Source organism: Pogoniulus pusillus, chromosome 6 (genome assembly GCF_015220805.1).
Source record: "Pogoniulus pusillus isolate bPogPus1 chromosome 6, bPogPus1.pri, whole genome shotgun sequence".
NCBI classification, from domain to species: Eukaryota; Metazoa; Chordata; class Aves; order Piciformes; family Lybiidae; genus Pogoniulus; species Pogoniulus pusillus.
This window is the reverse complement of record NC_087269.1, coordinates 25984808-26008570: the sequence shown is the minus strand read 5'-3', so window position 1 is coordinate 26008570 and position 23763 is coordinate 25984808. Positions and strand designations below refer to the sequence as shown.

The 23763-nt window shown below is 47.3% G+C and overlaps 1 protein-coding gene across 8 annotated transcripts in view; it reads left to right on the top strand.

Annotated features, from left to right (window-relative positions):
- PCDH15 (protocadherin related 15) overlaps positions 1 to 23763 on the top strand; it is a 1224756-nt gene that overhangs the window by 511417 nt on the left and 689576 nt on the right. For all 8 annotated transcript variants that reach the window (XM_064145003.1, XM_064145009.1, XM_064145013.1 and 5 more), the window contains one exon: positions 10018 to 10065. The gene's annotated coding sequence lies outside the window, so the exon portion shown is untranslated. The remainder of the gene's footprint in view (positions 1 to 10017; positions 10066 to 23763) is intronic.

Sequence of the window (23763 nt, the reverse complement as noted above, 5' to 3'; positions counted from 1 at the left end):
GTGTTTGCTTGTACTTTAAAAAACAAGAAGCTTTGCATCCAAACTCACAACTTATAGTTATTTTCTGTCTCTATCTGTAAAGAAGGGCTGGAGCACCTTTCCTAGGAGGACAGGCTAAGAGAGCTGGGGCTGTTCAGTTTGAAGAAGAGAAGGCTCTGGGGAGACCTTAATGTGGTCTTCCAGTATCTGAAAGGGGCCTACAAGAAAGCTGTTGAGAGACTTTTGCAATGTCAGGTAGCGATAGGGCCGGGGGGAATGGATGCAAGCTAGAGCTCGCTGCCTGAGCACAGCCCCGCGGCACGGCCCTGCGTCCCGCCCGGCCCTGTACCCTTCGGCTTGGCCCCTCGCTGCCTGAGCACAGCCCCGCGGCACGGCCCTGCGTCCCGCCCGGGCCTGTACCCTTCGGCTTGGCCCCTCGCTGCCTGAGCACAGCCCCGCGGCACGGCCCTGCGGCACGGCCCGGGCCTGTACCGCTCGGCTTCGCCCCTCGCTGCCTGAGCACAGCCCCGCGGCACGGCCCTGCGGCCCGGCCCGGGCCTGTACCGCTCGGCTTCGCCCCTCGCTGCCTGAGCACAGCCCCGCGGCACGGCCCTGCGGCACGGCCCGGGCCTGTACCGCTCGGCTTCGCCCCTCGCTGCCTGAGCACAGCCCCGCGGCACGGCCCTGCGGCCCGGCCCGGGCCTGTACCGCTCGGCTTCGCCCCTCGCTGCCTGAGCACAGCCCCGCGGCACGGCCCTGCGGCCCGGCCCGGCCCTGTACCGCTCGGCTTCGCCCCTCGCTGCCTGAGCACAGCCCCGCGGCACGGCCCTGCGGCCCGGCCCGGCCCTGTACCGCTCGGCTTCGCCCTCGCCGCCCGAGCAAAGCCCCGCGGCACGGCCCTGCGTCCCGCCCGGGCATGTACCGCTCGGCTTCGCCCCTCGCTGCCCCAGCAAAGCCCCGCGGCACGGCTCTGCGGCACGGCCCGGGCCTGTACCCTTCGGCTTGGCCCCTCGCTGCCTGAGCACGGCCCCGCGGCACGGCCCTGCGTCCCGCCCGGGCCTGTACCCTTCGGCTTCGCCCCTCGCTGCCTGAGCACAGCCCCGCGGCACGGCCCTGCGTCCCGCCCGGCCCTGTACCGCTCGGCTTCGCCCCTCGCTGCCTGAGCACAGCCCCGCGGCACGGCCCTGCGTCCCGCCCGGCCCTGTACCGCTCGGCTTGGCCCCTCGCTGCCTGAGCACGGCCCCGCGGCACGGCCCTGCGTCCCGCCCGGCCCTGTACCGCTCGGCTTGGCCCCTCGCTGCCTGAGCACGGCCCCGCGGCACGGCCCTGCGTCCCGCCCGGCCCTGTACCGCTCGGCTTGGCCCCTCGCTGCCTGAGCACGGCCCCGCGGCACGGCCCTGCGTCCCCGCCGCCGCCAAGAAACTCGGAGATGTGCCTGCGACAGTGCCACCATTGTCAAGCCAGGGAAATGGTGATAATCCTTCTATTGATACGCATTTTTCCCACTGCTTTTGCCTCCCTCTGCTCCATTTCAGTCTGATGAGCCCTGCGGGGCCTCCATGACATAAGCCCAGTTTATTAGCTCTGAAGTGTTTCGCCTTCATTTTACTCTGAGGGAATAACTCCAAGGGAATAAAAGCTGGAGAGGGACATTTTAGGCTATCAGGGAGTGAAGGGGCTAGGGGGGAATGGAGCAAAGCTGGAGGTGGGGAGATTCAGGATGGACTTGAGGGGGAAGCTGTTGAGCATGAGAGTGGTGAGAGGCTGGAATGGGTTGCCCAGGGAGGTGGTTGAGGCCCCATGGCTGGAGGTGTTTCGGGCCAGGCTGGATGAGGCTGTGTGCAGCCTGTTCTAGGGTAGGGTGTTCCTGCCCATGGCAGAGGTTTGGAACTGGATGATCCTTGTGGTCCCTTCCAACCCTGACTGATTCTATGATTCTATATTGTACCTTAGCACAGCCACCCCCCACCCTCTGCTGACTGGTGTTGGTAAGGGTCATGACGTAGGGACACCTATATCCTAGTATCTGGTCTCCTCTATTAGTGTCTGATATAGCCACCTGGGACTCAGAGGTACCCCACTGATTAGCTTGTTCTACAGCCGTCTTTCTGTTATCTATTGTTTCTGAGGAAAAGTCTGTATGAAGGAGTTCTCCTGTGTATTCCCTACTCATGTCCACATAGATGTATTGTCAGAACTGTGTTTCTTCAGAGCTGAGGTTTAGTCTTCCACCTTAGTACTACCTACATCCATGGAGGGCTTCAAAATGTGCTGAAGTTGAAAGCATTGACAGCCGATATCTATTGTGAACAGAATCATACAATAGTTTGGCTTGTAAGAGACTTTTAAAGGTCATCTAGTTCCGCCTCTCTGCTGTCTGCAAAGACATCTGTAACTAGAGCTGGTTGCTCATAGCTCCAAAGGACCTGGAATAGTTCCAGGGATAGGGCTTTTGTCACCTGTCTGGACAACCTGGGCACCTGTTATTCTACTGTCAGTGTAAAACAGTTCTGCCTTCTTTCCAGTCTGTATCTTTCTCTTTTAGTTTAAACCATCACCCTTTGTCCAGCACAAGAGACATTGCTAAAATGTCAGTCCCCAGCTTTTCAAATGGCTCCTTTAGGTACTGAAAGGCCACCGGAAGATCTCCCTGGAGCTGCCTTTTCTTTGGGCTGAACAACCCTACCTCACAGCTTGACATCACAGCAGAGGGATTCCAGGCCTCTTGTCATTGCTGTGAACACCTCTGTCCCTGCTCCAACAGGCCTCCAGAGCTGGCCACAGCGGAGTGGAGCAGAGGCTCTGAATCCCCTCCTTCCCCTTGCTGCCCACACTGCTGGGGATCAGCTCAGGACATAGTTCAGTCTGGGCTGTGAGTGCACAGTGAAGGCTCATGCCCAGTTTTTCACCCACTAGCACCCCTGAGTCCTTCTCTGGATTGCTTTCCATCCTTTCATCCCCCAGGCTGTGCTGATACCAGAGATTGACCTGAACTGGTTTCTGAACCCTATGAGGTTCCCATGGGCCCACTTCTCAGAAGAAGAGACATCCTGATGTCCTAGCTGTGGAGGCAACAGGACTTTCACAGACAGGCTGTGTAGGAAGAGGAGAAAGAACATCTCAAACACTTCTCTGAATAGAGTCTACTGATATTCCCTTGCTTCACCACAGTCTGGTCTGAGGGATGAATCATGCCTTGAGCTGGATTTTCTTCTTACACTGAGGACTGTTTACAAATTACAAGATACTTGTGTGAGCTTCATCTGGGGGATCATACCAAACCATATTTCTCGTTTCCCTTGTGTCCAAATGAAAATCCTGGTAGGCAGTTCTGCTTTTTAATCTGAGGTGATCTGTACTGGTACCCTTAGCAATTTCCAGCTGAGGTGCTGAGTGTGATGGAATATGGCTGTTGGTTGTCAAGATCATTTTATTTATACAAGTTTTACATTGCATTGTATTGTACAGCAAGTCAGCAGGTCAGAGCAAGCAGTACCTGCAGAAGTGAGGAGGCAGTGTAAAGTGGTACTGTGCAAAAGCAGACCAGACTGGGTGGTTTGTTTATTTATTCTCTAGCTGGAATAAACATGCAATCCCTCTTGATCTATAAACAAACTTCTCTTCCTGAGGCAGTGTGAAATTTTGTGTGACTTGCATTTAGAAAGGAATTCAGTGGGACTTTTTTTTCAAACTCCTGCAAGAATTTTATTTTACTACAAGCAGTATATTCTTTAAATAAATTTCAGGTGCAGTTGAGGTCTGCAGTGAGTTTATGTGGCACACAGTGTAGGAAAAAGCAAATCATAACTGAGATGATAATGTTGGGATTTGATCGCTGCTCCTGTGTTGTCAACCTCTGTGACAGGGAAGGTCATGGAGCAGGTCTTCTTGAGTGCAGTTATTCAGCATGTGCAGGGCAACCAGATGATCAGGCCCAGTCAGCATGGGTTCATGACAGGCAGGACCTGCTCGATCTCCTTCTAAGACAAGGTGACTGTCATCACTTCAAAGAGAAAATTAACCTAGAAAATTGGTAGTCTTTTGGACATGAGTCTTGTTTCCCAGGCTGAGCAGTATGACAGAGCTTTGTAATGATAGTTCTGGTTATGTGGGAATGGGACCTGGCACAGCCCAGCTAGATACCACCCAACAGCATCAGGAATATTTTAAGCAGTGGGAAGGGACAAGGAGGGACATGAGGACGATCAGTGAGCTAGAGCACCTCTCCTGTGAGGACAGACTGAGAGAGATTGGCTTGTTTAGTCTGGAGAAGAGACTCATAGGACCATAGAATCAACCAGGTTGGAAGAGACCTCCAAGATCATCCAGTCCTATCACCCAGCCCTAGCCAGTCAACTAAACCATGGCACTAAATGCCCCATCCAGGCTTTTCTTGAACACCTCCAGGGATGGCAACTCCACCACGTCCCTGGACAGCCCATTCCAAAGCCAATCACTCTCTTTGCCAACAATTTCCTCCTAACATCCAGCCTAGACCTACCCCAGCACAACTTCGGACTGTGTCCGCTCCCCTCCCTTCAGGTAGTTGTAGCCAGGTGTGAGGTCTGCCCTGAGCCTCCTCTTCTCCAGGCTGCACACCCCCAGCTCCCTCAGCCTCTCCTCACAGAGCTGTGCTCCAGGCCCCTCACCAGCTGGACATGTTCCAGTATCTCAGCATCTCTCTTGAATTGAGGGGCCCAGAACTGGACAAAGTACTCAAGGTGTGGCCTGAGCAGTGCTGAGTACAGGGGCAGAATACCCTCCCTTATCCTGCTGGCCACACTGTTCCTGATCCAGCTCAGGATGCCATTGGCTCTCTTGGAGAAGGCTCCAGGAGACCTTGTGATGGCCTTTCAGTGCTTCAAGGGGCCCAGCAGAAAGCTGGGGCCAGGCCTTTGGTTCTCCAGAGTGTGGTGCAAACCCAGGGGATGCACTAAGTGCTGGCTTTTATATCTATTGTTGAGTTATTGTGGCCTTCCAATATCTGAAGGAGTCCTACAGGAAAGCTGGTGAGAGACTTTTTAGGGTGTTGTGTAGCGGCAGGACTGGAGGGAATGGATCCAAGCTAGGGGAGAGTAAATTTAGACTGGATGTTAGGAAGAAGTTCTTCACCGTAAGGGTGGTGAGACACTGGAATGGGTTGCCCAAGGAGATGGCAGAAGCCCATTCCTTGATGTCTTTAAGGTGAGGCTGGATGTGGCTTTGGGCAGCCTGATCTAATGGAAAGTGTCCCTGCACATGGCAAGGGGGTTCAAATTAGATGATCCTTGAGGTCCCTTCCAACCCTGACAGTTCTGTGATTCTGTAATGAGAAGTCCTTTCCTTCTTGAGGGACATTTGGGAAGGACTGAGGTCATTGAACAGGGAAGGCTCAAGCCTCACTATTTCTAGTGTCAGTCTGATCACCATACTGTGGCACAGCCTTTCCTGGCTCGTGCCACCTCTGGGATCCTTCCCTTCTGGGCCCTGGTTCTTGTGTCTGCTGCTGCTACCTAGGCTTGGTTGTTCTCAGGTTCCTTCCTGCCAGGTCCAGGTTCCTGCTGTATTTACTAATTTGCCCACATGAGTCCTTGTTTGAAACCTTGACCTTTTTATGACAAAGAATGTTTGGTTTTGTGAATTTGAAGGCCAATTGTACTTCATTTCAGTTTGCTGTGCCTTGACTTGGTCCCTGTTGCCACTATCTCTGCTTCGGTATCTGGTTTACACCCCCAAACCTGCTTGCAGTTTATTCTTAAGGACTGACTATGACCTCTCAGCAATTGGAAATTGGATCAAAGTTTGGAAACATACTACCAGTCATCGACAGGACAAACCTGACATCAGGTGGACCTGGCAGTTAAACCTGTGTGAACACAAAGAGAGTGCAAGTCCCACAGAGCTGGCTAAAATACAACCAATTTCACGGGGTGAAAGCAGCAGCTTTTGGGCAGTGCAAATTCATAATGGCAGTGTAGCAGAAGAGTCAGCAGATGTCTGCTGCAAGAGGTCAAGAACCCATTTCAGGAAAACTGAGAAATTAATCCTTTTTATACCCCAGTTCTGGCACTTGTACTTCCCCAGCAATTCCTCTGGATTTCAGAAAATGAAGACTCATAAGCAGCTGGGCAGAAGCACAGGCCAGGCCTGTCAGGGTTTGCACCTTGCATGTGGATGTTCTTGGGAACAGTCTTCTTCATCTTTCTTCTTCCCAAACTTGGCCTTTTCCTCACCTTTACTTGCAATATTTTATTGTATTATTAAGAAAGAAGGAGAAAGCTGTCCTCAAAACCAAGGATCTTAGACTTACACAAAAGTTTGCTTATTGTTTTAGTTACAGGAGTTGTTTTTCAGTCAGTCATCAATTGTGAAAATTAAGCTAGTCTTGAATTACAGCCTTGAAAATGTTCCTTAGCACAGCTATTTGAAATGATTATAACAACATGGCATTTCTGCTTCCTCTCTAATTAAAAAAACAAGTGTATACATCTGCTGGTTGCAAGCAAACAGAGAGGCAGGATTTCAGAATGCCTTTCACAAAGTCTTCCACTGCTGAAAGGACAGCAGAAAAATTAGAGGCCGAATGTCCCATTTTCAGCTGATGTGAGGGCTTACTGGTGCTTTATATCACCATGTCATCACTGCTAACTGAAGGATTCCCCCAGTTCTTGTCACTCAGAATGAGTTTTGATATTATATTATGCTTGCAGACAAGGGCTAGGAGATGGCACTGACTTTTTGCAAGAGCTTCTTGTCATAGGGTGAGGAAGGATTGATTTCAGCTTGAGGAGAGGAGATTTAGATTGGATATTGGTAAGAAATTTTTTACAGTGAGGGTAATGAGACACTTGAACAGTTTGCCTGGGGAGGCTGTTGATAACCCCTCCCTGGAGGTGTATAAGGCCTGGTTGGACAAGGCTTTCAGCAACCTAGTGTAGTGGAAGATGTCCTGCCCATGGCAGGGAGTTGGATCTAGATGATCTTTAAGGTCCCTTCCAACCCAAACCATCCTGTAATTCTGTGATATAACTGTGAGACTTACCTTACTCTTACCATGTCATGAGCTGCCAGCTTTGCCAGGAGCTTGTTGTGGCAGATGGTGTCAAAGGCTTTGATGAAGTCCAGGTAGACTACAGCCACAGCCTGCCCCACATTCACCAGGTGGGTAATCTGATCATAAAAGGAGATCAGGTTGATGAGACAGAACCTGCCCTTCCTAAACCCCTGATCCCTTGACCATCCTGTAAGTGCTTTGTGATGGCACTCAAGATGACCTGTTCCGTAACCTTGCCTGGCACTGAGGTCAGGCTGACAGGTCTGTAATTTCCAGCCCTTCTTGTGGATGGGTATCACATTGGCAGCTTCCAGTTTTTGGGGACCTCTCCAGTGGGCCAGGACTGCTGATGAATGATGGAGAGTGGCTTGGCCAGCTCAGCTGCCAGCTCTCTCAGCACCCTAGGATGGATCCCATCTGGTCTCATGGACTTGTGAGGATCCAAGTGGCTCAGCAGGTCCCTTACTTCTTCCTCCTGGATTAGAGGGGGACTATACTGGTCCCTGACTCCATCTGCCACTTCGGGAGTCCAGTTGTCCTGGAGACAACCTGTCCCACTATTGAAGATTGAGGCAACAAGGTGTTATGTGCCTTTGTCTTTTCCTCATCTTTCGTTACTATATTCCACTTTGCATCTAATAAGGAGCAGAGCTTGGAGAAGAGGAGGCTCAGGGCAGAGCTCATTGCTCTCTTCAACTACCTGAAGGAAAGCTGTAGCCAGGTGGGGTTGGTCTCTTCTGCCAGGCATCCAGCAACAGAACAAGGGGACACAGTCTCAGGTTGTGCCGGGGGAGGTCTGCGCTGGACGTTAGGAGGAAGTTGTTGGCAGAGAGAGAGTGATTGGCATTGGAATGGGCTGCCCAGGGAGGTGGTGGAGTCACTGTGCCTGGAGGTGTTGAAGCAAAGCCTGAATGAGCCACACAGTGCCTTGGTCTGGTTGATTGGCTAGGGCTGGTTGCTAGGATGGATTGCATGATCTTAGAGGTCTCTTCCAACATGGTTGATTCTATGATTCTATGCCAGCCTGCTCCTCTTACCACATCCTATCACTTCTTCTTAGGAAGGGAAACAGTTAATAATTTGGAGCAGCAGCATGGGTTTGGAGTGAATCTTTTGATTGTTGTTGTTTATTGCATTCTGAGTCAGTTCAGAGTGGTTTAGTACATTTGAGTGATGGTTCCTTTAGAGGAAACTGAATAAGGAGCCCCATTCCAGTGGGAGCAAAACTTTCTGCTCCCCCTGCTGGTGGTGTGAGAGACCAAATGAGTGCTGCACCATGTAGCTGTGAACTGCACATTCGGTGAGAATGTGAAGTTCCAAGAAAAATCCCAGCTAATATATTGTGGAGCTGAAATGGCTACAGCACTGCCTGCTTTCATCTGCTCTTCTTGCACCAAATCACAGGCTGATGTAACAGCCACAGTCTGTACCTGTGCTGTTATCTTCCTCTTCTGTAGAAATCTCAAAGCTGAAGTGTCTTTTTTTTTTTTTTTCCCCTTTAATATTAAATCCCAAACCATCACAAACTAGATCCCATTTTTTATATAAGATAATATAGGGAGCTAAAAGCCCTTGATGCTTAGAGAATTGTTCTCCAGTATGTGAGCAACACATAGCATCATGCATCTTCATTACAAAACTGCAAAATGACAATTATTTATCATCAGATCTGCTGACATTAGGCATTCATCTCTTAGTAAAGCAAGCAGTAAACTCAGTTCCCATGGCAATGCAATACGTTTTGATCCTCTCCCTCTGCTACATGGGAGACTGGGCATTCTCTGGACACACTAATTTTAGCCTTAGTGCTGTGGATTTTTTGTGGGTGAAGTAGTGTTTTGATGGAATACCAAATCAGTGATAGCCACGGTGTTGGTAGAACAAGTCACCATCTCTGGAGATATTTAAAAGTAGGCAGGATGAGATGCTTACTGCCGTGGTTTTGTTAATTAGAAGGGTTAGGTGATAGGTAGGACTCAATCATTTCAGAGGTCTTTTCCAACCTGGTTAATCCTGTGATTCTGTGATTCTATCTATAACTTTGAAGTCTTGAAACATTCAGGACTGAAGGCTTGGTTTAGTTTTCATTCTATTGAGTATCACAGAATCACAGAATGGTAGGGATTGGGAATGACTTTGAAGATCATCCAGGACCAGCTTCTCTGCCATGGGCAGGGCCACCTTCCACTAGACTAGGTTGCTCAAAGCTTCATCCAGCCTGGACTTCAACACTCCCAGGGAAAAGGGCACCCACAACCTTGCTGAGCAACCTGTTCCAGTGTCTCCCCACCCTCACCTTAAAGAATTTCTTCCTAATCTCCAGTCTAAATCTCCCTTCTTCCAGTTCAAAGCCATCCCCCCTTGCCTTATAACAAGCCTTTGTAAAGTCTCTCCCCAGTTCTTTGTAGCCCCCTTAAGGTACTGAGAAGCTGCTCCAAGGTCTCCCTAGGGCCTTCTTTTCTTCAGGCTGAGCAGCTCCAACTCTCTCAGCCTGTCCCCATAGGGAGTTGCTCCTGTATAGCCTCTAAAATGCTCCTATACCTGTTGTGTTCTTTGTCTCAGGGAGAGCTGAACATGCACATGAGGAAGGGCTGTAAAGCAGCAGAGATTTTACTCTTCAGTGTTTTAGGCTGGGGGAGGGCAGAGAATATATTTGAGTCTAAAGAAATTACAGCCAAGTGTCTGAGAGCTATGGCTTAAGGTAATTTATAAGAAGAAAAGTTTTTATGAATCTTTCCTGGGTTCCTGAGTTGACAGCCTTCATGGAAATAGGTAAACTACTTGAATGAAAACCTCAGGCATTGCTTTCTTGTTATTTTTCTTACTGAAAGCTGCCTTTATTGGGAAGAAAATAGCAGGTATCCAGAGCTGCGTGTCCTGCTCTTCTCTATTTGAAAGACTAGTGTTATTTTAGGCAGGGATAGAGAAGTGATGTTAGTTGCTCTTCTTCATCAGCAGTTAAAAGATGAGCGGTATACCTGATCCTTCTGTTTTCTGTTTTCCAGGTGATCAACATAAAATCTCAACAGCTATGGCTGAGAAGTGCAGTTAAGGTACTGTGATTTCCCTTTTAGTGTGGGCATATTTTTTTGGGGGGAAAGGATTTCCAAAATGCTCTCTCCAGTAATCTGCTTAATAACTGTGTTCCTCAAGCCTGAATTCACCTCTTGGATGGGTTGGGATTTTCATTTACCACTTTGTCCACTGCACATCCTGAACACTGCATAATTTTTAAAACTTATATTTATCATTTTATTACTTTTCTGACTTGAAATTGCTTTAGGTTGGAAGGGACCTTTGAAGGTCATATGTAGTCCAACTCCTCTGCAGTGAGCAGAGACATCTTTGACCAGATCAGGTTGCTCGAGAGCCCTGTGCAACCTGACCTGAAATGGTTTTAAGGATGGGGCATCCACCACCTCTCTGAGCAACCTGGGCCACTGTCTCAACACCCTCAGCATGAAACATTTTTTCCTTCTCTCCAGTCTGAATTTTCCTCTTTTAGTTCAAACCATCACCCCTTGCCCTGTCACAACTGCCCCTGCAAAAAAGTCTGTCCCCAGCTTTCTTATCAACTCCTTTGAGTGCTGAAAGGCCACTAGAAGGTTTTCACAGAGCCTTCTCTTCTTCAGGCTTAATTCCAGGTCTCCCAGCCTGTCCTCGTAGTTATCTTTAAAGATTTATAGACTTCTGTGCTGGAATAATGCTTGTATGATACACTTGGAACTGAAGGTCATGCCTTTGACACTCTAACTCAGAAAATGTGGGGAAATGAAGGAAAATCTGTCTGCAGGAAGCCACTATGAATTTAGTTGTGGATTTGAGTGACTAGAGGGAAAGCAGCTCAGCAACTCTGCTGTGCCACAAGGAAGAGCTTGTTGGTTTCATTGGAATACACATACCATGACCACAATGCTCTCTCTTCAAGTCTGGTTTTCACCTGTCAATTTCTAGCTGTGACTTCAAATTGTAAGTAGCAAGATAAGAGAAGGTGGAAATATGCCAGGTGCCTTTTCCTTGACTAGCTGCACTGAATTCAGACGGCAACACAAACTTCAGGCATAAAAATATTTTCCTTCCTCAGAAAAAAACAAATAAAGTATGTAGAGCGTAGAACACAAGTAGCACACAGGTGCTATAGAGTAAAAACATAATGAGTGACATTAGACAGTTGTTCTAGAATGACATGAACCCATTCCTAGAATTGTGGAATGGTTTGGGTTGCAAGGCACCTTACAGATTATCTAGTTCCAATCCTGTGTCATGGGTAGGGACATGTTCCACTAGACCAGGTTGCTTAAGCCTCTGTCCAACCCAGCCTTGAACACCTCCAGAGAGGAGGAAACCACACCTTCCCTGGGCAACCAGTTTCAGTGTCTCACCAATTCTTTCCAAAGCAATTAACATGGCAGTAGTTTTTCATTCCACTTGTAAGTGTCCTGCTCATGCTCTAATATTGCTTGAAATAGTAAAATTAGATGATCCCAGGCTCACAGGATGTTAGAGGTTGGAAGGAAGTGACCCAAAAAGCTCATCGAGTCCAATCTCCCTTCCAGAGCAGGACCACACAATCTAGCTCAGGTCACACAGGAACATATCCAGGCAGCCCTTAAAAGTCTCCCGAGAAGGAGATTCCACAACCTCTCTGGGCAGCCTGTTCCAGTACTCTTTGACCCTTATAGTAAAGAAGTTCTCCCTTGTGTTGAGGTGGAACCTCCTGTGCTGCAGCTTCCATACATTGTTTCTTGTCTTATCCCAGGGAGCAGTGAGCAGAACCTGTCCCCCCCTATCCTGCCCCCCAGCCCTCAGATATTTATAAACATTGATTAAATCCCCTCTCAGTCTTCTCTTCTCCAGACTAAAAAGCCCCAGATCCCTCATTCTCTCCTCATCAAGTGGTGTTCCAGTCCCCTAATCGTCCTTGTAGACCTCCTGGAATGATCATCCTGGAGTGGTCATCCTGGAAGGCTGCAGGGCCAAGTCCCATTTCTCTTAGCAGCTCTCATTGGATTTGGTAGTTACCTCCTTTGTAGAAGCTGAATATGTTGCTTTCCTGACTTCACCTCTGGTCACCAGAAATCTACTAGACAAAACCTTTAGGTGTTTGTTTGTTTGTTTATGGGGATAATACATTCTGACTGCTAACATATCTGCAGGAGGGAAAAAAAGGAGATATCCTGAAAACTACATAGAAACAAATGAGGTTATTTCAGCACTCTGTAGTGTCCGAGGACAGGTCTTGAACAAAGAGTAATCACAGGCATCATCCTAAGTGAAAAGTGGGATAAAGTGCAACATTCTGATCAGAAGGTGATCTTGTCAGACAAACTTAATGCTTCTTTTTGCTGAGGCAGTGAACATCTCCAGCTACAGTAATGTGGTGGGCTTAAGCTATCTAGATTTATAGGAAGCGTTCAGTCAGTACAGTTCCCTAAGGAAATTACTATTTAAAGTGGAGATGGTGCAGATTAATACAGGAATTATAAGAAGCTGGCTTTGGCAGATAAGGAGCTGAGAAAAGAGGAGGCTGTGACAGGCTGTGCTGAGAGGTGAGTTACCAGGTTGCAGGGGTGTTACCAGAAGAATTCATAAGGGACAAGTCTTGTGACCAGTCCTTTGTGTTACTTTCTTTAGTAACCTTGACACAAGGTCTTTGATACAGTTCTTTAACCTCCTGTGGTGCTGGGAGGGACAGAAGCGTTCTACAGAAGAACTGTGTTGACTTTGTGGATTATTGTAACAAAGACAGTGTCAAATGTAATAATAATAGGCATGCTGCCATTCTGCTAGGGACTGAGAGCAGGGTGGTTGCTGTACAGATGAATTCCAGCATATGGTAGCTCAACGTAGGTTCAAGGACTTAGTTGAAGCTTTCCTAAGCTACATCATTTTTGTCAGCACCTGCTTATTTCCTGCTGCAATTTCCTCACCATAGTTTAGAGCCCAGATATTCCACTGCTATAAATTCTGATCAAATAAAACCTTAGATTTTGACTACCAAGTTCTAAATCTAATAAGGTAAAGTTTGACACGAGTCTAGACATGAACTCTAACCTTGCGTTAAGGACAGGAATCACAGAATGGTAGGGGTTGGAGGGGACCTCTAGAGATAATGCGTTGAGTCCAGCTTCCTTGCCAAGGCAGATTCACCTAATGAAGGTCACACAGGAATGTGTCCAGGCAAGTTTTGAATGTCTCCAGAGATGGAGACTCTGCCACCTCTCTGGGCAGCCTGTTCCAATGCTCTATCACCCTTAAATTAAAGAAATTCCTCCTCAAGTTTAGAAGGAACTTCTTGAATATTCAAGTTTGTGCCTATTGTCCCCTGTCCCATCACTGGGCACCACTGAAAAAAGCCTGATGCCATCCTCCCAACACCCACTCTTGAAGTATGCATGAGCTCTTCTCTTTTTCCAGACTAAAAAGACTCATTTCTCTCAATCTTTCCTCATAAGAGAGATGTTCTAGTCCCCTAGTCATCTTTGTGGCCCTTTTCTGTACCTTCTCTAGAAGTCCCTGACCTGCTTGAAAGGAAGTTATCAGACTCTCAAAAAGTAGGTCACTGTAGCAGCTGAGGAACTGCTCTTCGATGTAACCAGCCCATCTGCCTCCTCCACTCCAAAAGTCCCCAAACAAACCCCAGACCTGGAAACAAGCCAGTGCAGATCTCAGGCACTAAGTGAGCAATCACATTAGTTTGAGGTAAGAAACCTCAGCTAGGATGGCTGTAGCTGTAGCAGAAGCTCAGCCACAGATGGAGGCAGGAAAATAGCTATAGTGAAGCAAGGGGAGGCTCAGGGGGTGGATTAAAACCCAGGGGATGGATAAAGCTGCACACTTTTGGCTAGGGGAGGGAGGAGGAGTGAAGCAAGATACTACGGGTGAGGTCATGCTGGTACAGAGGCACACTGGTGCAAACAGTGCTCGTCCCACATCACAGAGCAGTTACAGGTACAGCCAACACCTGGTAGGGAGCTCCAGCTTACTAAAGCATGTTTCAAACTGTCATGAATGTCTGCCTTGTGTGGTGCTGGCAGGTGTGTGCTGACTAGGAGGAGAGCTCTGCTTCCTTTTAGAGGAAGGACTGAAAGGTTCCCTGACACCTTGCCTTCAGAGTCCTCTTTCAACAAACCTTCCAGTTGAAGAACCCTAAAACTAGTGAGAAAGAGGAAAAGGAGGGGGCATTGTGGAACATTCCCACCTCAGAGCTGAAACATCAGAGCTATACCAAAATGATGTCCTGATGATCAGATCAACCCCAAAATGGGCCCTCCTCAGTGAAATATGGCTGTCCCATGCTCTGTGGCTAAGTGTTGGTGGACAGCCATCTGAACATGAGCCAGCAGTGTGCCCAGGTGGCCAAGAAGGCCAACAGCATCCTGGCCTGGATCAGAAATGATGTGAGCAGCAGGAGTAGGGAGGTGCTTATGCCACTGTACTCAGCACTCCTGAGACCGCACTTCAAGTACTGTGTCCACTTTTGGTCACCATAGTATAGCAGGGACATTGAGGTGCTGGAGCAGGTGAGAGGGAGGCTGGGGAGAGGTCTGGCAAACATGGCCTATGAGGAGCGGCCAAGGGAGCTGGGGGTGTTTAGTGTGGAGAAGAGGAGGCTGAGAGGGGACCTTACTGCCCTCTACAGCTACCTAAAAGGAAGTTGTAATGAGGCTGGAGCTGGTCTCTTCTCCCCACTTACTCATGACAGGACAAGAGGAAATGGCCTCAAGTTGCATCAGGGGAGGTTTAGGTTGGCTGTTGGGAGGAAGTTGTTTCCTGAGTGGGAGGTCAGGCACTGGAACAGGCTGCCCAGGGAGGTGGTGGAGTTGTCATGCCTGGAGGTGTTTCAAAGGAGAGTGGATGTGGTGCTTGAAGCTATGGTCTAGTGACGAAGGCTGCTGGGATGAAGGTTGGACTGGCTGATGCTGGTGGTCCTTTCCAAGCATTCCTAGCGATGAGATGTTGTGTGGAGGGGTTTGGGTTAGTCAAGGACTTGTCTGTGTGAAACTAATGATTGGACTCGGTGATCTTGAAGGGCTTTGCCAATCTAAGAAATTCTGTGTTTGAGGATTAGCTTTGGAAGCCAAAAGGACATACGTTTAAGAATCTTCACTTCTGTCAGAGAGAAGGAATGCTCTACAGATAACAAAACAAATTGTTGTGAAGGTAGGAAACAGAAGGCAGGGCTGACTGATCAGTCTTCTGAGTGAGGGCATGACAGCAGTGGCATCTCAAAAGATTCTGTACGTAAACCTGTGATGCTCAACTGATAAATGAGCTGGAAAAGATGACAGAGTGTGCTGCTGATGCTTTTATTCAGAGCACTGGAAATGAGTGCTGACACTGAAAACCTGCAAAAGGATTGTGCAAAACAAAGTGCCTGGGAGAGGCAGCGTCAGGTGGAATTCACTGGAGCTAGATGCAAAGCGAAGAAGACAAAAATCCTATATGTGGGGTGATGAATGCAGAGCTGATTGCTGCCACTCAAGCTTTACTTTCTAAGAGGTGAGTTAAATGGTAGTCCTTGGGAGTCAGATGGGAGTTTTGGCCAGCTGGATAGTTCTGCTATTCCTTAGGGGCTGTTGCTGTCAGGGAAGGACTTCTGGGCTTGATGAAGCCTTCCTGGAAGGGCTGTTAAAAGGTTGTCATGGAGCTTAAAAGCCAAGGAGGCATTGTTTAAGATGGGGAACAGTGGAACAGGTTGTCCAGGAAGGTGTTGGAGGCCCCATCCCTAAAAACATTGAAGGTCAGGCTTGATGAGCCTCTGAGCAAACTGATCTGGTTGGCCATGTTCCTGCTTACTGTGGGGGATCAGACCCAGTGACCTCTAGAGGTCCCTTCTAACCCAAACCATTCTATAATTCTACTAAATAAAACCAAACTGCTGCAAGGGATTTTAGGCTGTGACTAGCAAACAGGAACAAAAGTGTTTGCTCAGTTGTACAAATTATCTTGTGTGGTTTGGTTACTTTGTCATCAAAAGATCTGTTCAACTTGGAGAGCTGTGGTGAAGGATGAATATTTGCATGGCGTGTTCCAGGACTGGTAGAGAGTCACTTTTGTAGCAAAATAAACAGATGGTTACTTTTTAGAAGTGCACTGTGGGCTCAAATATGAGAAAGAGGATAGAATATAACAACATGGGTAGAAAATCACTTAAATCCACTTTAGTGGACTAAAGTGTCTCTTGAATATGTTTAGACTGGGAATTATTCCTCTGCCTTGGGTCTATACAAGTGACCTCAGAAATCCAGCAGGCTATTTTTACCTCAATACTGACTTGCTACCTGAAAGGAAGCTGGAGTGAGATGGAGATTGGTCTCTTTTCCCAGGTGATAAATGCCAGGGGAGGGTTAGGTTGGAGATTAGGAAGAGTTTGTTTCCTTCAAAAGTGGTCAGGCATTGGAAGAGGCTGCCCAGGGAGGTGGTGGAGTTGTCATCCCTGGAGGTGTTCAAGAAATATGTGGCCATGGCATTTTGGAGCATGGTTTAATGGCCATGGTGGTCTTAGGTTGATCTTTGGACTTGATGATCTTAGAGGTCTTGTCCAACCCAAAGCATTCTATCATTCTATAACCCTATAGTTGGACTGATATTCTATGGTCTGACAAACGTTTTCACTTAACATATTGAGCCACCTCAGAGGGCCACAACATCAGTTGTACGTTCCCCTGACCTCTTCTGCTTTTTCTATCATATACTATCACTTTTGAGACTTCCCAACCCAACTCCTAAAGCTCATCATTCACTGAAGGTGTATACTTTAGGAGAATGTTACTTCATGGCATGCAGTCAATGGAGAGGGCAGACTGCAATATCCTGCAGGACATTTTGCTCTCAACTTTTATGACATGATTGCTTGCAGGTAATGGGAATAGCTGTCCCAGGTGGTCCTTCCCAAGCCTGTATTCTGGTGCACACACTGACTTCATTAGCTGGATTCAGAGCCTGTGCACTCAGCATTTATCTGCAAGTAGTCAAAGAGCTGTCTTCTCTCAGAGGATAAATCTCCTGGATCTGCACTTCCACTCCTGCCAGCTCGAGAAGCACTCAGCTGGCTTTGGAGCATTCAGGCCCACGTGAGATGGCAGTGCAGAACCTGAACTGTAGTGGCAGCAATAAATCTACCTTAACAAGGACAACAGAAGCTGTAATTCATGCGGTTCTGAGTGTAGTTCATCAGCTAGGTATAGACTACAGTGATTTCAGAGCTACTGTATCAACACAGAAATTAAAAATGCATGGAGTGGAATGCATACTTGGAACATTCCTATGCTTGCTGTCATCTCCTGTGGAAAACCTCAAGAGAAGTAAAGATATAATATACTAATAGTAATGCTAAAATAACATTACAGCACTGGGCAACAGATCTTCAGGCATGTGCTTGTAGAAACCCATGCTGCCTTATTTTTACTGATGCAGTTAGCAGTTGAAGCTGGAGCTAAATTACTGTTTCTTAACCCTAGGCTATTGCTCTATGGCCATCCCTCGATGGATGAATCCTATCAGAAAGGTGGATCATGACACTTGGATGATGCCAGCTGAATTTATGTTCTTAACACAATCATGTTAGATGTGTTAGGATTAAAAAGATTGGTAGCAATATTCATCGTTGATGCCTGAAGTCTCACAGTACCTTCTGCCATCTGAATTATGTAGATAATCTTGTAGAGATCCCTTGCTATAGTCAGAGTTAGAAGAAAGAATGAAAAAGGCAGCCTAAAAGAAAGTTATGAGTATGAGAACCTGAGACATCAGGTACACTTTAGCCTCTGTTGAAGATAACTAGAAAGGAGAGTGTAGTGGTTTGGGGGTTGTTCCTCCCTCACACTGGATTAACCAGACTAACTCATCCATCTGGAAGTTAAGGAATGAAGCTTTACATTTACAGCTTAGCACAGTTTACAAGCATATATATACAATATGTTACAGATATTTACAAATATCTGCTGCATCAGGAGAAATGTGGCCAGCAGGTTGAGGGAGGTGATTCTTCTCCTCTACTGTCCTGAGACCCCACCTGGAGTACTGCATCCAGTTCTGGAGCCCCCATTACAAGAAGGATGTGAATGCACTGGAGCATGTCCAGACAAGGACCACGAGGATGCTCAGAGGGCTGGAGAAGCTCTGCTGTGAGGACAGACTGAAAGAGTTGGGGCTGTGCAGTCTGGAGAAGAGGAGGCTCCCAGGTGACCTTCGTGCAGCCTTCCAGTATCTGAAGAGGACTACAAAGAAGCTGGGGAGGGACTTATTCAGCTGTGAGGGAGTGGCAGGACTGGGGGGAATGGAGCAAAGCTGGAGGTGGGGAGATTGAGACTGGATGTGAGGAGGAAGTTGTTCATGATGAGAGTGGTGAGAGGCTGGAATGGGTTGCCCAGGGAGGTGGTTGAGGCCCCATGGCTGGAGGTGTTTCAGGCCAGGCTGGCTGAGGCTGTGTGCAGCCCGCTCTAGGGTAGGGTGTCCCTGCCATGAACTAGATGATCTTTGTGGTCCCTTCCTACCCTGACTGTTTATATATATATATATATATACTGTATATACAGTAATATACAAGTTAAAGATAACACAAGGGTAATACAAGGAAACACAAAACCCCTCCCAGCAACCAGACTGCCCAGGAGGGGCTTCCAACCAACCCTCACCTTCTTTCCACCCTCTCCCTTATCTCAGAATCTTCCTTAGGTGCCAGGTGAGCTGGAAAGAGATACTGTGGCCAGGTGGGAGTCAGTCTCTTCTTCCAGGCAACCATCAACAGAACAAGGGGATAGAGTCTCAAATTGTGCCGGGGGAGGTCTAGGCTGGATGTTAGGAGGAAGTTGTTTGCAGAGAGAGTGATTGGCATTGGAATGGGCTGCCCAGGGAGATGGTGGAGTTGCCGTCCCTGGAAGTGTTCAAGCAAAGCCTGGCTGGGGCACTTAGTGCCATGGTCTGGTTGATTGGCCAGGGCTGGGTGCTAGGTTTGACTGGAAGATCTTGGAGGTCTCTTCCAAGCTGGTTGATTCTCTGATTCTATGATTTTTGTTTGTGCCCTTGTTTTCATATGTCCCAGAAGAATGAATGTGTAATATAGACATCACCATTATTTGCCTTTCACATTTCTCTCATTTTCACTTTCTCTCATTAAATTATTCCATTTAGCCTCAAATCAGCACAGGGAGGGAGGAGATGCAGAAGGATATTGCATGCCTGAGTGCTGAAGTGATAAAAGATGAATAAAAAGGGTCATCCCAGAAAGACTCAGAATATTGATGTCAAAGCAGCAGCTGATGCAGTCTTCCCTTAGAAGGATGGCCCACACTGGCAACTAGAGGAGATTTAATTTTGCTGATTGTGAAACAGAAAACAGTGAACTCATTAGCAGAAGCTTTGTGTGCCAAAATTGCCTGCCCTTCTGCTGCATGGCGGGGACCAGCGTAGTACTGAAGAGCAAAGGCCTCGTGTGAGGACACGAAATTGTGATCTTCCCAGCAGATGCAGCTACTCTTCCTTTGAGAATGCCTGCAAATTCCCAGTCTTTGTGTACCATATTCCCATGAAAAAGGTGATTTTCATGGTGGCAGAAAAATTGTATTTCTCTTATCATGTTCCTTTCAGAATCACAGAATTCACCAGAGCTGCCTATGTTTTGTCTTTAGACCACCATTAGCTGTACATCTAGGCCTGTAGCCCCTTCCTCAGGAAATCCTCAAAGCAATCCTCTGCTGGCAATATTTCATCAACAGATACTGGCATCTCCAAACTCCACCAGCTTAACTTCCAGCCCAGGAACACCCAGCCTTGTGGGCTCACTAACCAAATGCAGTCTGCTTTATAGAATCATAGAATCAACCAGATTGGAAGAGACCTCCAAGATCATCCAGTCCAACCTAGCAGCCAGCCCTATTCAATCAACCAGACCATGGCACTAAGTGCTCTATCTGGGCTTTTCTTGCATACCTCCAGGAACAGTGATTCCACCACCTCCCTTAGCAGCCCTTTCCAATGCCAATCACTCTGAGAAGAACTTCCTCCTAATATCAAGCCTATACCTCCCCTGGCACAACTTGAGACTATCACCTCATTCTGTTGCCTGGGAGAAGAGACCAACCCCTACTTGGCTACAACCTCCCTTCAGGTAGTTGTAGATAGCAATGAGGTCAGCCCTGAGCCTACTCTTATCCAGGTTAAGCAACCCCAGCTCCCTGTGACTAGCTCTGGGAGCCCCAGCACAATAAGGACAGAGGAGAACCACCAAGATAGTCAGAGGCCTGGAACACTGCTATGAGCACAAGCTGAGAGCGGTGGGGTTGTTCAGCCTGGAGAAGAGAATACTCTGGGATCTTACAGCTATGTTACAGTATCTGAAGGGGAACTACAGGAGGACTGGGGACGGACTGTTAGGAGGGGCTTGTAGTGACAGGATGAGGTGAGGGGGACTTTGAAGCAGAACAGGATAGATTTATATTGGACATCAGAAGGAAGTTCTTTACAATGAGAGTGGTGAAATACTGGAACAGGGTGTGCAGAGATCTGGTTGAGCTCCCATTCCTAGAGGCATTCAAGGTTACACTTGTTGGGAGCCTAATCAATCCTGATCTAGATGAGGTGTCTCTCTGCTGACTGCAGGGGTGTTGGGCAGGATGACATATAAGGGGCCCTTCCAACCCAATGCATTCTATGATCCTGTGATTTCTTGGTGTGGCATGAATTCCTGATCTCTTCTTGTCTTTCTGCTGCAATGCTCTGAAGCAGTAGCTCTCCAGCATGGTGTAATCAGGTAGGATGCCTTCATAGGAAATGCCTTCACTGGTTATAACCTTTCTTTTTCTATAACCGTATCCATAGGAAGGGCATAAAGGTCATTTGTGCAGTAGCACCATCTACATCTCTACATTGGGAGAAGCTTCTGAGGGAAGTAGTCTAGTCTAGATTGTCTAGTGTGGAGAAGAGGAAGCCAAGGGAAGACCTCATTGCTCTCTGCTACTCCCTGAAAGAAGGTTGGAGTGAGGTGGAGTTGGACTCTTCTCTCTAGTATCAAGTGACAGAAGAAGAGGAAATGGCCTGAAATTGTACCAGAGGAGAGTTAGGTTGGAGATGAAGACAAAATTCTTTGCTGCAAGAGTGGTCATGCATTGGAAGACGCTGCCCAGGGAGGTGGTGGAGTCCCCATGCCTACAGATGTTCAAGAAATGTGTGGACATGGCATTCTGGGTCATGATTTAATGGCCCTGGTGGTTTTAGGTTGGTGGTTGGACTTGATAATCTTAGAGGCTTTTCCAGATGGAACAATTCTCTGTTTCTCTTTGTGTTACCCACCTGTTACATTAGTAGCCAAGCTTGTATGTTCAAGAAAGCTTAAGGGCAAGCCTGTCCTTTGGTAGAACAATAATGGCTTTATTGTCCAGAACCTCAGAAGAGCGTTATAAATTCTGAAGCAGCAGCTGCACCGCCACTGTCACTTCACTTAAAGGAGTGGTTCTGGCAGATGAAAAATGTTGTGCTGGTGCTGTGCTGTCAGCTTACTGTAATAACCACAAAGCTTGACTTCTCCAGCCACAAATTTACCTTGTTTTCACAATGATCTTCCCCACTTTCTGTGCTAAAATAATGCCGTAAGGAACAGAACATTGGGTACATTGTTGATCAAAGAGCATCACAGCAAGAGCCAGCAGCACCAGCAGTTATAGTTTATTAGACATCTCTTCTTAAACAGTTTATATTCTTATGCCTCATCTCATGAGTTTGTTAATAGGCAGCATATATCTTATTTGTGCATTTCATCCTCATTGATAGATGCCAATAGTTATGCTACAAGCACATAAGTAGGGTCTTTATTTGAGGCTAATCTACAGCTCTTCTCAGCTAAGCAATGGCAGACCTACCATTCTGTTCAGAATCTGAACTAATATAAGGCTCCTCTGATAACCTTGGTCTTTCCTCCTACACGTGCCATGTAGTTTTATTAGCAGATAGCCCCAACCTCAGTGTTATGGTTACCTGTGCCATGGTGTCATTTAGTTGTCAAACACAGGATCACAGAATTGTTTCAGTTGGAAAAGACCTCCAAAATCATTGAGTCCAGCCACCAGCTTAACACCACTGTAGGCATTAAACTATGTTCCTGAAATGCCATGTCCACACATGTCTTGAACACCTCCAGGGATAGTGACTCCATCACCTCCCTGGGCAGGCTGTTCCAATGGCTGACCACTCTTTCAGGAAAAAAAAAAAATCTTAATATCCAACCTAATCCTCCTCTGGTGCAACCTGAGGCTATTTCCTCTTGTTCCTTCACATGCCTTAAAGAAGCAATTATTGCAGTTTCCAAGGAGGGAAGTAAGACAGACAGTGGGCTGCCCAGGGAGGTAGTGGACTTGCTGCCCCTGGAGGTGTTCATGAAAAGCCTGGATGAGGCACTTAGTGCCATGGGCTAGCTGATTGGACAGGGCAGAGTGATAGGTTGGACTGGATGAGCTTGGAGGTCTTTTCCAACCTGGGCGATTCTATAATACTATGAAATATGAAGGAAAATGTTCTTCTAAGGGCATTTAAAGCTAGTGTTAAATAGATACCACTACGAGAAATTCCTATGTGGAAATCAGAGTCACCTTAGTGGATTTTGCAGTTTTGGGCTCCCCAGGGAGATTTGGCAGGCAGATTCTGGGCTTACTGCCTAGATAAATGGACACACTCCCCTTTTGATACAATGCTATTACATTACTGAATTTATTCTCTGTATACATTACTGTCTGCACTTCAGCAAAATTAATACTTTGGATTGATTTAATTTAATCTGGGGCCTTGACTTTTCTTGGTTGAAGTCTTTAATGATTATTTCCATGGATAGCAAAATATGGCATCCCAAACTTAAGAGTAATATTTCCATGGTAGGAATAAATCACAGAGACACTGACTTTTCAGTCCCAAGGAGAGCATCTGCTTAAGACCTTCACAGCTCCTTGCCTCAGTGCAGATTGACATTTGCAAGGTTAGTAGGTTGGTTGTTTGGATGTAAATCAACATGGAAGGAAAACAAGTTTCAATAGTTATGATAGCAGAGTCTAGTTTTACTTCCATTTAATATAACATAGTGGATAATATATCACAGAAATTCACCATCAATGCATAATTTAAATGATGGCTGCTGTTATGTATCAGTGTGGAGGGCTGGGAAGGAACAGAGAGTTAAAATATGGAACAATCTGCTACATTTAATAAAGAGAGGGGAAAACATTGGCTGGGGAGTTTGCCAACTATCATAGAATCATAGAATGGTTTAGGTTGGAAGAAACCTCAAAGATCACCCAGTTCCACCCCCCTGCCATAGTCATGGACACCTCCCGCTAGAACAGGTCACTCAAGGCCTCATCCAAACTGGCTTTGAACACCTCCAGGGAGGGAGCAGCCACAGCCTCCCTGGGCAACATGTGCCAGTGTCTCACCACCCTCACTGGAAAGAACCCTTCCTTAACATCTTGTTTAAATTTCCCCTGCTCCAATTTAAACCCATTGCCCCTTGTCATGTAAATAGTAAGCTTTGTCAGGAGTCCCTCCCCAGCCTTCCTGTAGGCCCCCTTCAGATACTGGAAGGCTATTATGAGTTCTTGAAGTCTTTTCTTCTCCAGGCTGAAGATCCTCAACTCTTGTAGCCTGTCCTCATAGCAGAGCTGCTGCAGCCCTCTGAACATCTTCATGGCCTCCTCTGAACTGGCTCAAACAGTTCCATGTCCTTCTTGTGTTGGGGGCTCCAGAACTGCACACAGGACTGCAGGTGG